Source organism: Anopheles coluzzii, chromosome 2 (genome assembly GCF_943734685.1).
Source record: "Anopheles coluzzii chromosome 2, AcolN3, whole genome shotgun sequence".
NCBI lineage: Eukaryota > Metazoa > Arthropoda > Insecta > Diptera > Culicidae > Anopheles > Anopheles coluzzii.
In genome coordinates this window covers 86,738,444-86,746,031 of record NC_064670.1, presented here as the reverse complement: position 1 = coordinate 86,746,031, position 7,588 = coordinate 86,738,444, and positions in this window count along the sequence as shown.

Below are 7,588 nucleotides of genomic sequence, written 5' to 3'. Positions count from 1 at the left end.
CATTATGTTAACATTACAAAACTTCTATAGCTTTGTATTATGTAAGCTTTGCCTACGTCTCAGAAAAGCATACATTTCATTTTCTTCAAAAATAGTCACAAAAATTAGCTATTTATTATTACCTTTACAAAGTTGCCACGGGCCGCATAATAGGCTCTCGAAGGCCGCATGCGACCCGCGGGCTATAGTTTGGAGACCCCTGGCTTAAAGGATGAACCCACTATCACGACAAAAATTAGTAAAAACAAAATTATATTATCTACTACAAATCCAAATAAACTACTACTGACACTCAACGACGATATAACTATATTGCAAGAACATTACACGCCGGAAATCCTCAAATTTGATTGATAGTGAACATCGACTGCACATCAACCTGCCCTCTCTGTTATCTGCTACTGTATCAGAGAGCAACGCACAAAACCGCGATGATGGAAGTTGTTTCCATTTTGTTCCTTCTTTTGCGCGCGTGTTCCAAACGAACAGAAGCCGCTGCAAGCTTCATTGCTCAAAACATGAAACATTATTTGCCTCAGCCGCTCGGGTCCGGTGTAATTGTGCGCATTTTCATATCAAAATCCCGCACACATTAGATGCTCTTAACCGCTTGCGCACGCTCCCGGAACAAGCATCCCGATTCCGCCCAATAATAACATGCCTTTTCACCGATAAAATTCTAACCATTTGCGCCCCGTAGCTCGTGCCTTCCGTTTCTACTTAAATCTCCATTTGTGCCTGGCGTGATCAGTACCGCGCACACGGCTTTATTGTTGCAGCATAATTGCAATTCGCTTCGATTCCAACATCCCGACCGACCGCAAGGCACTTCCCCCTTGCCTGCTTCTCTTGGTCGCGAGCGTGCCTGTACGATGAAGCGGATGATGATGATGATGGTGGTGATGATGCCGGCGATGATGCCGGCGATGATGATGAAGGGAATAGAAAATGTTTGCTCCGAGCAGCGGCCATAATTACGCTGGCCATAAAAATTACGAATTAATAACGCTACTCATATCATCATCATTACCGCGATCAGAAATGTTTCTCCTTTCCGTTTGGTGCGTTCCTTTTTCGGTAGAGATTTTAGCACAAATTTTTCGGTTGCATCGCACAGCCCGACCTCGCGCTCTCCGTGACGGTTCGACAACAGTCGTCTGGCTCGTCTGTTCATCGAGTCGTCCTACCCCCGGCTGCCGCGCCATCCAATTTCCCATTTCACTCTCGATCACTTAAAAGCCACGACCGATTCTTGCGTGTGTGTGCTGTATGACTGTTCAAGAAATTACCCACCTTACAGCGTCAATTTGGTGCGTTTGCTTCCATTCCATTCAACTCCAATTAGATCAAGCGATCGATCGCAACGAGGCAAGGCCCGGGTAAGGCAACTCACCTCCCAACCCTCCCGGCAACCGAACGTTTCCTACCGATGATTGGTGTAGTTTTTCACTTCTGTGCTTCAGTATTCCACACCGATCGGGCAAACGGTTGGATCACGGTTGGATCGCCAGTCTGTCTGGCAGATGATTGCGGTTGATGTTGATCCAAAAACGGCTCGGCGGTCGGAATATGTTTGCACTGCCAAAACGATTAGCCGAAGAAATTCCAAATTGTTGTTAAGAAATAATAAGCTTCAGCGCGTGGCATATGGGTGGCACACAGGCCGTTCAAGTGATACGGTACAACTACAGTCAAAAATTGAGCAACAAATTGCAATTGACTTCACACGCGGAACGGTGGCACAGCTGCAATCTTGCAATTAAATAGATCGATACAAGCAGTAGCAACTGGAGCTGGGTCTGATGTTATGATCCGTAGCATTGGAATTGGAAATTAGTCTCATATGATCGTCCAGCTATCGAGTGATAACGAAAACATCTGGACATGATGAGCCTCTTGCTGTAGTTTTACGGTAATGGAGTTTGCAGTTTTAATTTGACTTTCTGAGAGATAATGGATTTGAATGGTTGTTATGATACGGAACACATTTTGGCAGTTAAGTTAAATGTCTTTGATGATCGTTTACACCTGTAAAGTCTGTTGAGTTAGTTTTTACTAGGTGTGTATCTTTACGGATGTTCTCGTTGTTGTTGAAGTTGTTTGCCTTGATTGGAGCGGTCTCATGGTACAGCCAAACTCGCACGAATCAACAATATGCCCCTTATGGACTAACTTAGGATTAGGATTGATTAGGACTCAGTCCGCATTCACACTCGATAGCGAACAGACGTGTTAGCAGTATCTACAGAGAACCGACAAACACACACCCGCAAAGTGACTAACAAGAAAAAAGGCGTCCCCCGGTTTCCCGTCATGGGCCGGCCTAAAGGATCTAAAAATAAGAGGCTTGCCTCAGTACCTCTTAGCTCCTTTCTCAAACCGAAGGAAAGTTATCCTTCGAAGGCGTTTAAAAACGCAGATACAAATCCTTTTGGGGTTCTAGAATCAATTGCAGACAGTGAAATAGACGTTAATCCCATTACGCACACGAGAGCTGCTCAGACAGTTAAACCACCACCACCGATAACAGTGGCAAGTACAAATGTCTCTGACATACACAGAAAAATAATTGCCTCGGGTGTCATACGATACACAACCACTGTTACGCTCAAAGGCACCGTAGTACGAACGACTACAGTGGAAGACTATAAAAAGCTCTTGACCTACTTCCAAAAGATCAACGTCAGTTTTCACTCATACCAATTGGATGAAAACAAAACTACTAAAATCGTCCTACTAGGACTCATCGAAATGCCGATTGAACACCTGCAACAAGTGTTAAAAGAGGAGAATTTAATCCCAATTGCGATTAAAAAACTAGCAATGAAAAACAAACGGTATGATGAGCAAGCTGCTTATCTTCTGCACTTTTCTAAAGGCACGGTCGATCTAAAAGTACTACGTACAATAACGGCGCTGGAGCATCAGCGAGTAGTATGGAAATATTACAACAACAAGGGCGGAATAATGCAATGCAAAAATTGTCAGAGTTTTGGACACGGAGGAGACAATTGCTACAGGCCCCCTAAATGTATCAAGTGTGGCGATAACCACACGTCTTCAACTTGCCCGTTGGCTAAAACATGTACCGATGGAATATTACCAGCGCACAAGCTAAAATGTGCAAATTGTGGAGCAAATCACACAGCCAATTACACCGGTTGTCCAAATCGTAAACAGTTTGAGGCAGCAAAAGGCGAAAGTCAAAAAACGCAACACAACCAAAGACAGGTAACGTTTTCAAGCAATAGTTTCCCCGTCCTACCGCCCCCATCCTTATCCCAAGCGCAAGCCCATAGACCTGATAGTTCACGTTCTAACACCCGTATGCCCTCGTCGACATCGTACGCAGATGTCACAAATACAAACACAAATAATCTGTTCAGCTCAGATGAACTGGCAATAATAATAACAGAAACATTCGCTAGCCTTCGAAGCTGTTCATCCAAAGAAGATCAAATTATGGTCGTTTTTAAAATCGTTCAAAAGTTTTGCTTCCCGTAAAATGGACAATATAGCAAGTGTGACAGTTTCCTACTGGAATGCAAATAGCATTTCAAAGAAAAAACTAGACCTAATTAATTTTCTCAACTCAAATGAAATAGATATTATGGCAATAACAGAAACATTCTTAAAACCTTGGCAGCGCTTTAGCTTGCCAAATTACCATACATATAGGTTAGATAGACTAGAAGGACCAAAAGGTGGAGTTCTATTACTTGTAAATAATAATATAAAGCATGAATTATTGCCTGCATTCAATTTAGACGTTATAGAGGCTATAGGAGTAAAAATAATTACAGACAGTACAACCATATCAATTGTTTCAGCATATCATCCTGGTGGCAACACTAATACACAAAAATTCAAAAAAGACATAAAAAAGTTAACGAACCGAAACAATACGTACTTTATTTGTGGAGACCTTAACGCACGACACAGATTGTGGAATTGTGCCTCTGCCAATCAAGCAGGTAAATGCCTATTTGATGAAATGCAAATAGGACAATTTTCCTTGTATCATCCTGACTCTCCTACTTATTTTCCACCCAACCCCAATCGCTGCCCTTCAACAATAGATATAGTACTTACAAATACTAATCTCGATATCTCCAACCCTGTTACGCTAACTGAACTAGCTTCGGACCACCTACCGGTAATTTTCCACATCAAGAACAAAACATTAATTAAAAATCAGCACAGAAAGATACATAACTACTCTAAAGCAAATTGGAATCTTTTTAAAAACATTTTAAAAAATGAAATCAATACAGCTGAACTCAACATAGGTAGGGTAGATCAACCAGAACAGATTGATGAACTCATTACTAATGTTACGGAGGCCATAATTTCGGCACAAAATATTGCAGTTCCACAAGCAACTCCCGGTAAATTTAACATCGTAATACCAGACGATATTTTGACTCTTATTAAAATCCGTAACAAATATAGGAAAAAATGGCAAAGGCACAGAAACAATAGCACTTTTAAATCTACATATCTATTCCTTAAAACAACCATCGAAAACAAACTAAATATTGTTCGTAATTCGGCTTGGTCTAACAACCTAATTGCGATCAATAATAATGACAATACGAATAACAGTAAATTATGGAAACTAGTAAGATCATTAAAAAACGAACCATCAACAATCCAGCCTCTCAGAAACCTTGAAAATATACTATTAACACCCACAGAAAAATGTGAAGCCATCAAGAAGCATTTTGAAAATGCACACTATATAACTAGCCAGTATACGAGCCCTGTAGAAAATAAAGTTAATAGGATCGTAAATAACTTTTTCCGTACTAACCCTGATGCTAATTTTACCCCTGCAAATTTCATCAAACCTTCAGATATTATTAAAACAATAAAACAAATCAAAAGCAAAAAATCAGCTGGACTAGACAAAATTAATAATACATTAATAAAAAACCTTCCAAGAAATGTTATAATATACCTAAACCTTATAATGAATAGTTCCCTAAAGCTAGGTTATTTTCCATCGAGTTGGAAAATAGCAAAAGTTGTTCCCATTCCTAAAGTTGGAAAAGATCTCAGTTTGGCTTCAAATTATAGACCGATAAGTTTACTAAGTTGTCTGGGAAAATTATTTGAAAAACTTATCGTTAAAAAATTAAGAACTTATGTAGAAAACTCAAATATCATTCCTAAAGAACAATTTGGATTTCAACCAAATTTATCAACTACTCACCAACTAAAAAGACTAAAATCAAATATAACTTTTAATAGAGCTCTTAAAAAATCTACCGGGATCGTATTGCTAGATACAGAAAAAGCTTTTGACACTATATGGCACAATGGGTTACTTGCAAAACTGATCAAACTCAAATTCCCAAACTATTTGATTCATATTGCACGAAGTTTTATTACTGATAGGAAAAATAAAGTGACAATAAATTCCACCTATTCTGAAGCTTATACACCAGGAGCGGGCGTGCCGCAAGGAAGCATTCTTTCACCACTACTGTTCAATATATACATTTCTGATTTCCCAAAAATGAAGAATTGTGTACAATACCTATTTGCTGATGATGTTGCTATTACTGCCTCCGGAAAAAGACCAAACACAATTATTAAAAATCTTAATTCAGCGCTTGATGTATATTCCAAGTATTGCCTAAAATGGAAACTTAAGATTAACGGTGACAAGTCCGAAGCTATGTTTTTCACGCGTTTTACAAGTACTAGAAAAAATCCTAGAAGACAGCTCAAAATTTCAAATACAGATATACCGTGGAAATTAGCCGTAAGATATCTTGGCCTGATTTTTGACAAGAGATTAACGTTCAAATCACATATCGAAAATACTGTAATTAAATGTGAAAAAGTATTTCGTAGCTTATATAGTTTAATTAATAGAAAATCTAAGTTGAATATAGGCAATAAAATATTATTATATACATCCATAATAAGACCTATCATCACATATGCTTCGCCTGTTTGGAACAGTTGTGCTAAAACACATAAATTGAAACTACAAAGAACACAAAATAAGTTTCTGAAAACAATACTTAATGTACCACCATGGTTCAGAACAAGAACTCTTCATTCAATTTGCCAGGTTCCCTCAATCGAAAAATTCACGGCAAAAATAGTTCAAAAATTCAATTCAAGATTCATAAACAGTAACTTAGACGGGCACAATTAGAAATAATTAAAAATCTTGTCTAATCCTACAATACCACCTAAAATCCACAATCCCAAAATCCCAATACTCCTATTGCATTGATAACGTTAAATCAAGTATAAGAACTTAAAATTGAACAGTATAGGAAATCCATAACGTTAAGAATTAGACTCTAAGTAAGTTAAGTAACAATTTTTTTTTCTTTTGAATGTGAGGTAGGTTTTTGATGAAAACAGTTTTCCTACTCAAGTTTAAAACCCCATGATGGATAAATATTATGTTACAGTCAGCTAAGCCAAGAACAGTTTCAGTTAGCGAAGAAAAATGAAATTGAACCCACTATTTACCGAATTTCGAATCGTCATTGTAAAACACAGATAATTATCTCAGAAATACATTACTACTACTACTAAAATTGATTAGGACTTAGGATTGATTATCCTGTTATCGGTCATCAATAGCCAGTGGCCCTTTAGTGGTACAGTCAGGCCTTGACCGGCAACGATTGCTTAACATTTCAAACTTATATCTAACCTTTGAATTGAGCTAATACATCAATTGTTTAGAGCAATGCGGGTTAATTAGGATTACCGGTATAAGTACGTTTTTACAATTATACCCAGATACAACTTATCACCAATTTAGTCTGCATGATGGCTAGGAGAAGCTAATATGCTTAAAATAAACTATTGTTCAGTATGCTCACGATGTCTCAAATGGTCGAGTTGCCGTCTGTACCACCGGATCGGCCTTGATATGATGTACAATCAAAATAATATAAGAAATCTTTACAGTGGTGAAGAAATTCCATACAGTGGTTTTTAAGATCCTTCAAGCATACAAAAAACCTTCCCATTACACTTGTTATTCATTTTGAACTTATCCTCAAAAGCCTAATTCATCCTATATTAATTCTTCATACACCCTGTAGAAATATTTTCAAATTCTGGGTTAAGTTTTTATCCCGGTTATAAAAAAAAACGTTTGAAAGATTGAGTTTTTTTTAATACAACAAGATCTGTAAACATAAATGTTTTGTGCAAGATGAGAACTTGATTGCATGTCATTTGTTTCGTATTTGCAGCTCTAAATTGATACTCTAGTGTGTGCTAACCGATTTAATATAGTGATTCCTTACCTGTGGACTATTGAAAAGGAGTTGACTGTATTCCAAAGCTAGCTCCTATAATCATACATATGATAGCAAATTGGGTGCGCATGTGGAAACTTCCTGCGATGATAGCTTCCACTTCTTCTTGGCGTAACAACGCGGTCATGGTCATGCCGGCTTATACAGATTTTCGAGACTGGTTTATTATCACTCAACTGGATTGTGAATCCTTGTTATTAGGCCTTCACACGTCTCGGGCTAGCCCGCTATAGTCTTTTTCAACTGAGGCAATTGTGGCCTTCCATCTTACTGGTGCGACCATAGCG